The sequence below is a fragment of the Felis catus genome, chromosome C2 (assembly GCF_018350175.1).
Source record: "Felis catus isolate Fca126 chromosome C2, F.catus_Fca126_mat1.0, whole genome shotgun sequence".
Lineage (NCBI taxonomy): Eukaryota > Metazoa > Chordata > Mammalia > Carnivora > Felidae > Felis > Felis catus.
The window spans coordinates 151,572,006-151,585,811 of NC_058376.1; the positions used below are offsets into that span (position 1 = coordinate 151,572,006).

Genomic DNA, 13,806 nt, shown 5'->3' on the forward strand with positions numbered 1-13,806 from the left:
TAAATATAAATTTAAATCCACGTTTAGGAAAAGGGGCAGGGTCTTCAACCTTCTACTTGTGCTATGTCTTATATAACCCTTGTTTTTTATTTCTGTAACCATAAAAATGTCTCTTGATAGTATTGGTTAAACTATCTCGTAGATGGGTAGACTTCAACATTTGAATGTCGTCTCCCATATCAGGTAACTGTAACTCTCCAAGCCTTGCTAGCTAATTGTCATGTAAACATTACTTGTGAAAATCTAGTGTGTAACAGTTCTAAATGTATCAAAACTTCTTTCTTTGCCGATGTTGTTATCAGGCTAGCTTTGCCTGCTTCTTCTTCCTTCGGCCACAGGATTGTCAATAAAATCCCAGACTCTAACAGATCCTTTGTCTTAAATTAAATGTTAGAGAGATTTTTTTTTTTTCTATGCAGCCAGTGAGTTCCATGTCTGTTCTCTCAGCTGAGTGAAGGCAGAAGCTGCGTCTTACTTATTTCTGGGTCTCCTTAACCCTCTCTCCCACTAAGCGCTTTATAATTTGGTAGGAACTCGGGATATATATAGGAAATAGAATAGAAACATAAGAAATAACAGTCAAAATCCAAGTTTTTGAACAGAGATTGAATCTGCTGTTGAAGCCACCTGGCTTTCTTTAGGGTGAGAGACATCTGAGTAGGGCCCCATGGGGCAAGGTTGGTGTTCAGAGCCTGGGGGATCATAAGGTGACCTCCTGCCACTCAGCTCACCCCTCTGATTCTCTCTCCCTTAGGAGACTTGGCTGCAAACAGCTACAGCCGCTGGGGACCAGAGTGTGGGTAAGGGGACCTGGCCACCGCAGGGGGCTAGGGAGTGGGGTTGGCTCCATGCTTGTCACCCCTGCGCGATGGCTTTGCGGTCCTAGAGAAGCTGCAAGCCTGAGATTGCTGCCGTCTCCCACCCTGTTCGGCAGGCTCAGCGTTCCCTCCAATTAACTGTGCATAACAACAAGGAGTGAAACCAAGTGATTTAAGCAATAATTTATCATATTCAGTTCACCATTAACAGCCATCTAGTGTTTCCTTTGCCCTTTTAAATGAGTCTTTGTTCTGATGCTCAGCTCTTCTGTGTATTCGAGAAGCTTTTAGTGAGCCTTTCCTTCCCTCCCTCTCCCTCTCTCCCGCCCTCCTCCTGCTTTCCTCGAGCTCTGAAGCACAAGGGTCTTTCTGGAAGCAGCTGAGCCATCCCTCATCTAGCTTCCTTCATCCCATTTAATAAGGAGCTTGAATGCTAATTCATGGGCACCCAGAGAGCGAGGTGCTGAGAGATGCAAGGGAAGAGGACGCAGCCTTTGCCCTGCACCAGCCTTCAAATAGGGTGACGAGGCTCATCCAACAGGGAATGGTCAGAGGAGGAAGGGGGAGGCCAGTCAGTGTCAGCAAAGTGCGACCTGGCTATGAGAAAAGCTCCCTAGAGGAGGGGGCGTCACCTAAGTTCCGAATGTTGGTGTGGATTCCAGGAGGAGGTAGCGGGGAGGGCAGGTGGGCAGGGGACTGGCAGGAGCACAGGTGTGGCTTTGAATGTGAGCCTCCAGCTGGCACAAGGGAGGTAAGTAAAGGTCAGGGAGGTGAGCCTTAACCAAGCCAGGGCTGCTCAGGGCGGCCCTTTGTCTGCCTGCGTGCTAGTTTGTCTCCTCTTTGGGATCACCTGGCCTGTGAGCCTCCCTTTCTTAGCCTCCTGGTGTTTGGGGGTGTGGGGAGCACACTCTTATAGAAGAAATCAGGTAATGGCCCCAACGAAGTTTTAGGTTTTCTTGGTGTTATTTACTGTCACGTCTCTGTTTGCTGGGTTGTGTGAATGAGTGTGTGTGTGTGTGTGTGTGTGTGTGTGTGTGTGTGTGTGTGAATGCATACCTGGGCTCTCAGGGAGCCTCATCAGACACTTGTGTTCTGGACTTGAGCCTGGGGCGATAATAACAGACTTGGTGCAGCAGGGGCGATAGCTTTGAGTCACTGACGCTGTGTGACCCTCAGCCCCACTACGGGGAGCAGCTCTGTCCTCACCTTGAGGTCTGCCAGGCTCCTTGATAGTGGAGGATGGGCCCAAGGACGGGGAGGTAGGGAATCCTGGGCCTTCAGAGGGGCTGAGGGAGCACCCAGGAAGGCCCTTCCTCTTGAGCAAGGTCCTAGGCCTCTGGGGACACACGGAAGGTCCCATGGTCAGGGCCCACCGACCCACTGAGCCGGCCCCTTCTCAGAAGGAAATTCATGCTGGGTGCTGTGGGAGAGTGGTCTCACTGGCCTCCAGGGGCTGAGGTGCTGACAGGTTGGACTGGTCGGGGCACAGATAATTCCAGAGAGCGGAGAGGAGCAGAGGGGGGGAAGCTGCACCCCAGTGGTCTGACTCCCCAGGCATCTAGGAACGTCTACACACGTACTCGCTTCATGGTGTCATTTAAGACTAAACTGTCTTAAAAACGAGGCCTCAAAAACATGAGGATTTGCGGCGTCCATTTTGATTTCTAAAGTTAAACGTAAAACCGATGGCAGACAAAATAAGACAGTATTACCTTTAATTCCCAAGTATGGCAATAAGATAGTATTACCTTTAATTCCCAAGTATGTTTTTTTACCACATTTCTTTTGCAGAGAGCGTATTATTTGCTCGAAAGAAATGCTCAGATAAATCACTTGAGATGGCAGGTGAGACCCGAGGGCCTGCGGGTAAAAAAATTGAGGGGGCGTCTTTGAAACCGTGATGCTCAAGGCTTGGAAAGAAATGTGCCTCATTCTTGAGGGGAAAGATGGCAGGATGTTGAAGTGAATACAAAGACTTGAGGGCCCAGGGGGGCTGGGGAAGGCCAAGAGAGATTTCCCCAGAGCCAGAAGCAAGGGACAGCCGGGGTGAGTCCAGGAGACGTTGGGAGGGACAGACCGCTGACATCGGTGCTACAGTTAAAAGGCTACCTTCTCTAGATGGCCGCCGATGGCCACCGATGGCCACCGACGGCCACAGGCTCCAGCCCTCCTAGAGGTTTGGGTCGGGCCACGTTTTTCAGCGGGGGGGCCAGAGGAGCTACTGTGCTGAGGGTTTTAAAGAGACCGGAATAGCATCAAGTTTAGGCTTTGGCGTGAAGCACTTAACCCGAGGCCAGGGGAGGCAGAGGAGGAACGTCTTCGGGCTTCTCCTGGGACCCCCCTTCTGTTTCTGAACTTGAACCTCAGAAGACCTCGTTTCTCTTCTGTTGCACACGGTGAATTCATTTCCAGATGGCTTTACATTTGCTCCAGAAATACCAACATCCACTTTCTGCCCAGTCAGGGAAAAGCAGAGAAGACGCTGAAATGACAAAACGGGGGGGGGGGGGGGGGGGCATCCTGAGGCAAACCTGCTGAACTGCAGTCCTGAGACCACCTTCAACCCCTAGGGGATTAAGGGCTGCTGGGGAGGGGGTGGGGGAGGGCGGCCGGGAGCAGGGTGGGGAGGCAGTTGGGTCAAGACAGCTTCATAGGTAGATGTGTTTCTTCCTGTCACTACAGCTCAACCCCCCTCCTCTGTCTATTCTCTGAAGGAGAGCTGTGCAGAGGTCTGATGTCAGGCAGGCCTCTGCGTGTTTTGTTCAAAGCCTAGACCGGTCCCACTCCTTTACAGGCTTGGGGGTGCTGTCCCTTTAAGACTTTTCCTTGCCTGTATTCCTTTCCTTCCCTTCCTCCTCCACACGGGCAAACCACCGAGAAGAATGAAGCCAGGGTAAATTGAGAAAATATTTGAAACCTATTAAGTGTGGCTACAAGTTTATTGTGATTCTTAAGTTAATTATATCCTTTTTGACTTCCAGCCAGTCCCTTCCCTGGGCTTCCTTATAGACTTGGCCACCTATCCCAGCCTTGGGCTGGCGGCATGCCTGTCTGCCTGCCTTGTTTCCCCCCTCCCTCCGTCCTTCGCTCCCTCCCTCTACCTCTTCCCCTCTCCCTCCTACACAAATAAGTTAGCAATACACTGTAGCGACTACTTGCTGGGGATTAAAAAGGGTAGGGGCTGCGGTGGGCATAAAGACATAAAGACGTTGGAGCTTGTGTGTATTTGTATCTATGGGGGTGGGGTGGTAAAGTCAGTGGGCGACCACACAGGGGAACGCTGACTCTCACCGCAAGGAGCCTGCGTTCATTTCAGCTTGTACTTTACAGTGCACAAAAGCGGTAGCCCCTGATCAGTTAAGTCTCACAAATGCTGCCTACAGCAGGCGTTATCAGTGCCGCTTCTGGACGAAGAAACCAAGATTTAGAGAACGTTGAAAAAGAGATCACATGGCTTTTAGGTGGCACAACAAGGCAGGATTCCAGGCCAGGTCTTGTGGTTCCCCAAGAACGATAAAGTTGTCTCTTTGTATATCGTGTAGGACTGTACAGAGAGAAGTTCACACATGTTGCCTCATTTGATCCTTAAAACATGGTGATGTTGGTGCTGTCCCCATTTGGGGTTCTCCAGGAGCTGCTCCCCCTGGATCCATTCTGGTTGGCAGTGGGAGTGGCCAACCTCCAGCGCCCTGACCTCTGTTGATCGGTTTAGAGTCAGGCCTCGGAGCCGAGTGGGGTCATGCAGATCCTTCCCCAGGGATTTTGCCTCCCAGAATGGAAAGGCTCCACATTTCAACGCAGAGGTTGAGATGCCATTTTCTGCCGGGTCAACTAGGATCACAGAAAACTCATGTACAGCAGAAAAGGGAGCACAGGGGCTGGGGAACAGCAACAGGAACAGGAGATGAGGAGAGACAGAGCTTCCTGAGTTTCCTGCTGGACTTCGGCTTTTCCGTCAGGGGCCACAGCCATTCGTCCCTTGGATTCTGTGCGACACCCCTGATCCCTGCCAATAAAATCTCTTTTCTGCTTATACTAAACGCCAGGGTTAGGATTTTGTTAGCTGCAACCCAAAGAGTCCTCACGGTTACATATCAGAAATATGCATCATGTCAGCATGCATATCAGACAGTGGAAGCTCTGTGGACTAAATGCTAAATGCAGGCTCCAGCAATGAACGGTAGGAGTTAGGCGATGGGGCCGTCTTCACTCCTGTGTTGCACAAGGCCTCACGAGCTGGACATTGAAGCCTTCGCTCAGTCCCTACATGCTTGTACGAGCCTTTGGCTGACCGTGTGGCATCGGGGAAGGGAAGAATATATAGGAACCAGCTTTTAGGAGGTCTCTGACTAGAGCGGCTGCTTTTGGTACCCACTGCTACATTTCCTCGGACTACCTCCGATTTCAGCTAAATAGGTCACAGCCAGTTCCCCCGGGTTAGTTTGCTCCCTCCCAAGTCTTCCCGCACACGTGCCGCTCACTTCGGCTGCCCACACCTGCTGTGGCATACGTCGAACCCTCGGCATTATCCGTGAACATTGTTTATTTGCACGGATGCCTTACTGTCGGTGAGATATCGGTGGTGGTGCGCATTAGGGAAACGGAAGACTTGGTGGGTATACATCATCAGAAGCTTAAGGCTGTGCCGGCACCATGCCTGTGACTCCATGCAAGTTCAAGTTCAAACTCCCGAGTGGTAGTCAAGTGGTGCTCAAGGCCACGCAAAGCCTCCCCCTCTTCTGTATCCTCTTCTTTGTCACCACTTCATCCTCACGGAACAACCTGAGGTTCTCTACACACGTCCTGTCCTTGCCGGCCTGTGTGTCCTTGCTCAGGCTTTTCCGGGAAGGTCCATCCCTACCTGCTCTGCATACTGAGTTCTCATTCATCTTCTCAGCCTCAGCTCAAATTCGCACCTCCTCTTGGAAGCCTTCCCAAGGCTCTCTGCTCCCTTCTGTGAAGGCCTCTGCATCTTGCTTGCAGCTTCTTGAAGCCCTCTGTCTTGTTTTTAGTTCTTCGTACATCTTTCTTTCCCATGCAGGAGGCTGCACGCTCCTCAAGGACTCAGGTCCTGTTTTGGTATTTCCAGGCGTTCTGCAGTAATAGAGGTTCAATGTCATCTTTGTTCAATAAACAGATGGGTGTGTGGCTGCTGCTAAAGCTGATGATCCCTACTTGGCCACTGATGTCAAAGCTGGTCAGCCTATCAGATGGAAAGACTGAGACCGTCAGGATCTTGCTCCCTGCTAGCACCCAAGGGAGGTGACAGTGCTCCAGGGATACAGCAGATGTGGGGGCATCCTGCCCACGTGCTGCTGTTAGCATCCCCTTATAATGCAGACTCAGCACAGGGGCTCTGCTCCAGCCTTCAGGTGCACATTCGCTTTCCCCAAGTGCTCCGCAGGAGAGGCGAGTCTGGGGAACGTCCTGCATGCAAACCCCATGCTGCTTCTGTGGCCTGCGTTGGTGTATTACTCTTTGGAAGTCCTTACATTTGGAATCATTTGCATTTACCTTGAAGACAGAAGCTAGGATGTTCTCTGAGACTTCAGAGTGGGAAGTCAGAAAATGACTTAATAGCTTAGGAAAATAATATTTGCCAAGAGTTTATATTTAAAAAAAAGCCAGGGCCTTTTAAGATAATGGATTTAGAGGCCTCCTTTAACCTCTTCAGACACACACATTTTTAACCATGTAAAAAAAATGCTTATTTATTAGCTCTACATCCTTTTCCTCTTCACTGGTCTTCTCTTATTCTGAGAATCGCCCTGAAATCAGACAGCGGTTTAGAATTTCTGATCACTGCTTTAAAAAGTCAGGGCATATACATTGTGCCAAGCCCAGCACTAATCCCATGTCTGTGACTTCAGTGTGGCTGCGTGGGATTTAGGTGTTGAGTCAGTAGGGGGAGAAAAGCAACGAGGCCTTTTCCCTCTTAAAAATGAAGATACTCATATCCGGTGTTTGCACAGTGTTTTTGTAGCTATTATCATATTTGCTTCTTAAGGCTAAGGAGGTTTGAAAGAATGATCCCATTTTATGCGAAGAAAATTAAGGCTCAGGGAAATTGAGTGCTTCATCCAATATCATGCAGCTTTAGCGGTAGAGCTGGGATTTATGCCCAGTTCTTTTGACGAGTGTTCAGTGCCACTTCTGACAGGACCGAAATCTGCCTGTAATTGCAATCCAGCACTCCTTTAAACACCTACTTCCTGCCTCCTGCCCCCGTATAAACATCTTGTATCGTTTATCTCAACTGGTTGTCAGCTAGCCTCTGGAAGGGGACAGCGGCTGAAAATAGCTTATGGTGCCACACTTCCCAAAGAGATCTAAGTTTTCCCCAAGAATTAATAAAACAAAAGCGAAGTTGGGGGAGTTTGGGGTTTGGTGACAGATCATTGTCGCATCGCTTTGGTGGCCAAGGGATGTGCTTGGCGTCCCTGGTGACAACCACCTAGGTAAGCATGTCTTTTCACAGGTCTGAACCCTCGGTGTTGATGGCCCGAGAGAAAAGAAGGGAGGAGCAGCCGACCGGGCGCCTTATGAACCATTTCACATCGTGGGCCTTGGCAGGTTCCGGGGGGCAAGAAGCCGGAGCGCCTGGGTCAGGTGGCCTCCAGGCTGAGCGGCGTGGCTTTTCAGCTAGACTCTTCGCTGTTCTCTCACCCACTTGGACGAGGCCAAAGAAAAAAAACAACCTGTTTCTTTATTAATGATGCTCTCTGCAGGGTTAGATTAAGCGCTGATTAAAGGCAGATGCTTCCAAAGTATAAATGTAAGTACCATCTCAGTCACTTCTCTGGTTACAGGGTTTCCTACACGATTCTTTAAAATCACTTTGGCTGTGTTCCCATTTGCCTTCCTCAACACTCTCCACCCAGCTTCCGAGCTGCCCCTCCCAGAAGGCCTCCAACTGCCAGGAGCAGAGGCTCAGGCTCTGTGAGACTTGCTCCGTGGAGAGCTTTGAGAGGGGCTGCTGTCCGGAGCCGCCTTCCCAAGGCAGGTAAGTCCTCTGGGCCGGTGGCATCCCTGTTCTTCTGGGCTTTCGAGGCTAGACCTGTCACTACGGAACTTGCTCTGTGTTTTCCATCAGGATGGAGTACAGGCCTCTTGTAACCACGTCCTACTCAGATCAGAGTCAGGGACCAGGTACAAGATACACGGCTCGGGTGATGGGGTCCATCGGGTGCTTCTCCTCCATTCAAGTGCTCTGAGAAGACATGGGGCCAGGGGGGATGGGAGATGGCTGCCTGGGATAGGTGCTCACAACACCGGACTTCATGTCAGGAATTGGGTTTTTCTAGAAAAGATGTGCTCAAGTCTTCTATCCCGAGACTGCAGTGCAGACCCTCCAAATAGTTTCTGAGTTCCCTGTGGCCAATTAACTTAATCAGAAATTAATGTGTACTTAAAAAAAATTTTTTTTTTTTTCTGAAGAGGTAGTAAGCTCATCAACCTGGGATTGATTTTGGATTGAGATCAATGAAAGTTTATTCATGTTCATTTGTTTTCTGATCTTCTTGTGGGATCTAGGAAGGACGAAGGGGCCATTATTTATTTGTAACCTGTGTTAATGGACATGGTTTGTGTGTCACCAGAGTTAAGATCTTGTTGTTCAGACCACCACCCAAAATGGACAAAGGGGCGTCTTATAGGGTACGTTACCATCGGGCTGTCTGGCTTGGGTGGATGAGACAGTGTCACGGTGGGGGTGGTGGGATGCCCGAGGGAGTGACATGTGAGGCTGTGGCAGTAAGGCTGATGTCCTGGGAAGCACGTCACACAGTGAGGATGTCATAGACCCCACCCAGCCCAGCTGGAAGCTGTGTGGCTTTCTCCTTCTGACTCCCTTCTCTCACCTTCTTGGGTTGTCTTAGCTTGGACTATGAAGAACTAGGCAGGTAGGTGGATTGCACAGTGGTGATTACTTGGGATTGAGATTCTCTGGCACTTCCGTATGTGATCTTAGGCGAGCCTCCCAATTCCTTTACAGCCTTGTGCTTTCTTCTGTAGAATGGGGGCGATATAACAATATCTACCTTGTAGATTTCCTGGGAAGTTAGGAGAGATTATGAGAGATGATCCATCTAAAGCATTTGGCCCAGTGCTTGGCCCATAGTGTATAGCTTTTATTAACCACAGTGTTGCGTCTCAGGTTGTGTGGACCAGATCCACATCGAAAGGCTTTGGGTTGCAAACCTTTGGTGACTTGCCCAATGGCCTCCCCTACTGGTTAGGGTCAAGTGTGAGGGTCGGTTTGTCCTTTCTCCTACTAACAGAGAGAGCTGGAGAGAAACTCTAGCCAAGGAAGGTATAAGGTTAAAACCCCTGCCTCTTAAGAGAAGGCCACAAATAATTCACCTTCATTCCAGATGAACATTTCCTTTCAGAAACCCCTCAAGGTTAATATTTATCTCATGAGATTGTTCTGAGGCTTAACGGAGATAATGTGTGTTAGCACACTTAAAATTTTACCTGGAACAGGGTAGATGCCATTAAGTGATACCTATCTTTGCAAAAATGTTCGCAATATCACATTAATTGAAAAGTTCACGAGATAAAATTGCCTATGCATGACAATGCCAGCAGTGTAAATATATGGAAAAAAGACCGCGGAACAGAAATATACCAAAATGTTAAAACTTGCATGTGCTAGGTGGCTTTGGTTTGTGGGCGATCATTTCCTTTTCTTGTTTTCTAAATTTTATTTAATGGATGATTCCATCAGCCAGAGCCCTGGCAGGAAGCAGATGGCACATTCAAACTGGGCATTTCGAGGATATTTTATTAAAGGGACTTTTTTTTTTTTTTAAAAGGTACAGGCAGAGCTCAGTAGCAGCAACCGGTGAGGGTGCAGTTCTCAGGGGTGGTGAGAATGGGGTGCCTTACACACACATCTGAAGGGGCCGGGGGAGGGAGGTGTTACAGAACCAGAGAGAGCCGTGTGGATGGGCCACCGGGCAGGAGCCGTGGCGCATGGCCACCACTGGGGAGAGAGCCGGGAAGGAAAATCCTGACCTCACTCTCCACCATTCTCTGGGTCTCTTGCTGGTGCCTCCCACTGGCCAAACCGAACCAGAAGCCAGAATTCAGGGGCTCCCACTGAGGGGTCCACGTGGATCGGCTGCACAGGCACTGAGCAAGGAGGAGAAGGACAGGGAGAGGCTTGGAGCGCAAACTGCAGATGTGCAGCACAATGAGGTTACTCAACTTTTATGACTGGTAGAGTCATAAATAGGGGAAAGAAGCCGTTTGCTACCCTCAGTGTTTTCACACATGCTCACACCTCCCTCCATCCTCCCAGCTCAGTGATTTCCGATTCTTCATAACCACGTTGTCCTCTGGGCTCCCACAGCACCTCGGGTTCCCCGCTAGTGCAGCCGTATTCACTGTGTGGTTTCAGCCTCGGTCCCTGACTCACCCAGGTGCCCACCCCACTGTAAGACCCTTGGGGCCTGGAATGGTGTTTTAAATCATTTTGCATTGCCCGTGCCCAGAGCATGAATGAGCGAGCAATTGGAGTTCAGATCTAATGCCTCTGTAAGGCTTGTAGATTGGACACAAAGCCCGGAGCGACCTGATCTTAACTGCAAGTGAATTCCCTGAGTAATTTAAGCTCTCTGCTTAGGGAATGAAGCTTCAGCCCTGTTTCCCCGGATGGGAGCTTGTTTTTTATCTGGCAAGCGTGGGCCTGTGGGCCTGTGAGCCTGCTGAGGGCCAGTCCTTAGAGGAGCAGGGACAGAGCCCCCTCTGACGGGGAGCCCTCCAGCCAGTCTAGGGCATCCCCTCAGGGAGGTCTGGCAGAGCCTTCTGGGGGGGAGGGGTGGGGGCTCCTGGTCTCTGTGGTTTCCCTATCACATCATAATTCACACGGCACTGGCCTCCTGCTTTGGACTTCAACTTGAGATTCTGCTTGCTTCCTTTAGGACTCGAGTTAGTTTAGAGCCTGTCATTGTACCTGATATTTTGACTCTCTGTTTTAAATCCGAGGATGCTTGGAGGCCTGGAAGGATTTTTAGTCTTTTAGCAAATCTGTAAAAGTGACACTTAGGTGTACGTAATTCCAATAACTCAGAAGGAAGAAATGCTGGGAAAGGTATCACAGGAAAAATAAAATGCCCCCCCCGCCCCGCCCCCCCTGCCTATCTCCTCCGTCCCACTTTGAATCCCTTCAGTGTTTCAGTGTTCTGGTTGTTGTCTAGCTAACTCGAACTGATCCTGTTAATGCTTTTATTTCTTGAGTCATCAAGTTTAAGTAACAGGTATTGAATTGCCCCTGTGCGAGATGAGGAATTTAGTGTACTGACGGTAATCCTTCTTCCGTACCCAGGATTCCTTCAGTTTTTGCTACTTAGCATATTTTTAATTTGGTCTTGCGCTGGATTACCTGCGTAATTTTCAGGGATAGACTTATACTTGTATCGCTTGATCCACAGACCTTCTATAGAATGTCTTGATTCTTCAGGTGCTTAGGATGAGGAAACTGTAGCTCTGAGCATCCCTTCATCTTTGCTCCCCATCTCCAGCTTGCAATACAATTTTATAACATTTATGTCATTTGAACTCTATTCTGTAATTGTAATCAATTCTGCTTTATCTATAGGATGATTGTTAAAATAAAAAACTGGTGTATAACTTTTATGATATAATGAATTTGTAGCTTCTAGTCTCTAAAACCGATATTTGGTATCTTATTTGGACCCATAGAGATGCGAATGGACTCTGATGTCACTGATGTCACTGACCTTCTGTTTCATGAAGGAGAATGTCCTAAGTGTCAAGGTCAAGTGGACTTTTTTCCCTCTTCTGTCAGCTGCTCAAGCCATTTAGTCAGCTTCATACGTAAAATCTGACTTTCTGAAGAGCTGTTGTTTTGATGGAATTTCTAGTTACCTTTCTTTTTTACCTATTAAGAAACCACTTGCTTAATCATATTCCTTGTGACAGAGAACTTAACTTACACTTGAAAGGTTTTTCTTAGGGCTCTCTGACTTCTAGTTCTTCTTAGATCAATTGCTTTTTAAGCTGATCGTAGTGCAGTTATCCTGGAATTTTTTTTTACTGCACTCTTGGGTTTGCTACACTATGTTTTGGAATTCATGTGCCCACCATTTTTGAGATTCTGTTTTCATTATTTGGAAGCATATACCCAAATAATTTTTTTTTGTAAAGAATCACTCAGTGTCTGCAAACCTTGCCATCATATTTGATTATTAGTAAAGCTTGAGAAAGATTGCACTGTAGCCAATTTTTCAACCAATTTTTCCGTGCAACGCAGTCTACTCGCTATATAGAAAAATTCTCAGCGTCAAGTATCTGGGGTATAAATTTCACAATGAAGATTTGAATTGTTCCAAATGTTACCAATTATGCATACTGATTTTATTAATTTATTAATTGAGTTAATTTTGCATGCACAGGCTTTATTTCCACAGTCCAATTTTCCTGAGTCTACTTTTATTAAAAATATTTGATTCATCAATGTTTTTCAATTATAAGACAGTTTTACTGTGTGTGATTTATTTTTTCAGATTGAGTTGATAATTTTTATAAAGTCCTCTTTTTTATTTTTTTTTTATTTTCATTTTTTATTTGAGAGAGAGAGAGAGCATGAGCGGGGAAGGGGGGCAGAGGGAGAGGGAAAGAGAATCTTAAGCGGTATCCGCCCTCAACACAGAACCCAATGTTGGGCTTCATCTAATGACCGTGAGAACATGACCTGAGCTGAAATCAAGAGTCAGACACTTAACGGACTGAGCCACCCAGTATCCCCTAAAGTCCTCTTGTTCCTGGGTCAATTTTTGTAGTTTTCAATGTTACCTTTAACATGTGGTTCTTTAGTTATTTCCACGTCTATAACAAATTTTATTTATGTATTCATTTTTAATTCAAATTCAAGTTAGTTAGCATACAGTGTAGTCTTGGCATCAGGAGTAGAACCCAGTGATTCATCTCTTATGTGTGACACCCAGTGCTCATCCCAAAAAGTGCCCTCCTTAATGCCCATCACCCATTTAACCCATCCCCCCACCCGCCTCCCCTACAACAACCCTCAGTTTGTTCTCTGTATTTAAGAGTCTCTTATGGTTTGCACCCCTCCCTGTTTTCATCTTATTTTTTTCCCTTTATGTTCATCTGTTGTTTTCTCAAATTCCACATATGAATGAAATCATGATATCTGTCTTTCTCTGACTGGCTTATTTTGATTAGCATAATACACTCTAGTTCCATCCATGTTGCTGCAAATGTCAAGAATTCATTCTTTTTCATCGCCAAGTGGTATTCCATTGTATATTCCATTCCATTGTATATTATATATATTATATATATATATATATATATATATATATATATATATATATACCACATCTTCTTTATCCATTCATCAGTCAATGGATGTTTGGACTGTTTCCATACTTTGGCTATTGTCAGTAGTGCTGCTATAAACATTGGGGTGCATGTGCCCCTTTGAATCAGCATTTTTGTATCCTTTGGGTAAATTCCTAGTATTGCAATTGCTGGTTCGTAGGGTAGCTCTATTTTTAATTTTTTGAGGAACCTCCATACTGTTTTCCAGAGTGGCTGCAGCAGCTTGCATTCCCAACAGCGGTGCAAAAGGTTTCCCCTTTCTCAGCATCCTCGCCAACATCTGTTGTTTCCTGAGTTGTTCATTTTAGCCATTCTGACAAGTGTGAGGTGCTATCTCATTGTGGTTTTGATTTGCATTTCCCTGATGATGAGTGATGTTGGGCATCTTTTCATGCATATATCTATAAACAATTTTAATGTGTGCAGTTTTTATTTTGTGTTACTTATTTCCATTAAGTCTCTTTTCTGCTAGAACCTGGGTGAAATATGCTTAGGGTCAGAACAACAGGGTCAGAGTATACAGTTTCTTCTTTAATAGTCTGCTTATTGTGGTAGCAGTCCTGTATTGGATTCCTTGCGGTAACTTAGCGTAAGCTTTTGCCATCCAGGGTCTTTCTAG

General features: G+C 47.2%; 1 protein-coding gene across 2 annotated transcripts in view; it reads left to right on the forward strand.

Annotated features, from left to right (window-relative positions):
• SCN11A (sodium voltage-gated channel alpha subunit 11) overlaps window positions 1-13,806 on the forward strand; it is a 144,271-nt gene that overhangs the window by 41,408 nt on the left and 89,057 nt on the right. For both annotated transcript variants that reach the window (XM_045037847.1, XM_045037845.1), the window contains exon 2: window positions 7,297-7,593. The gene's annotated coding sequence lies outside the window, so the exon portion shown is untranslated. The remainder of the gene's footprint in view (window positions 1-7,296; window positions 7,594-13,806) is intronic.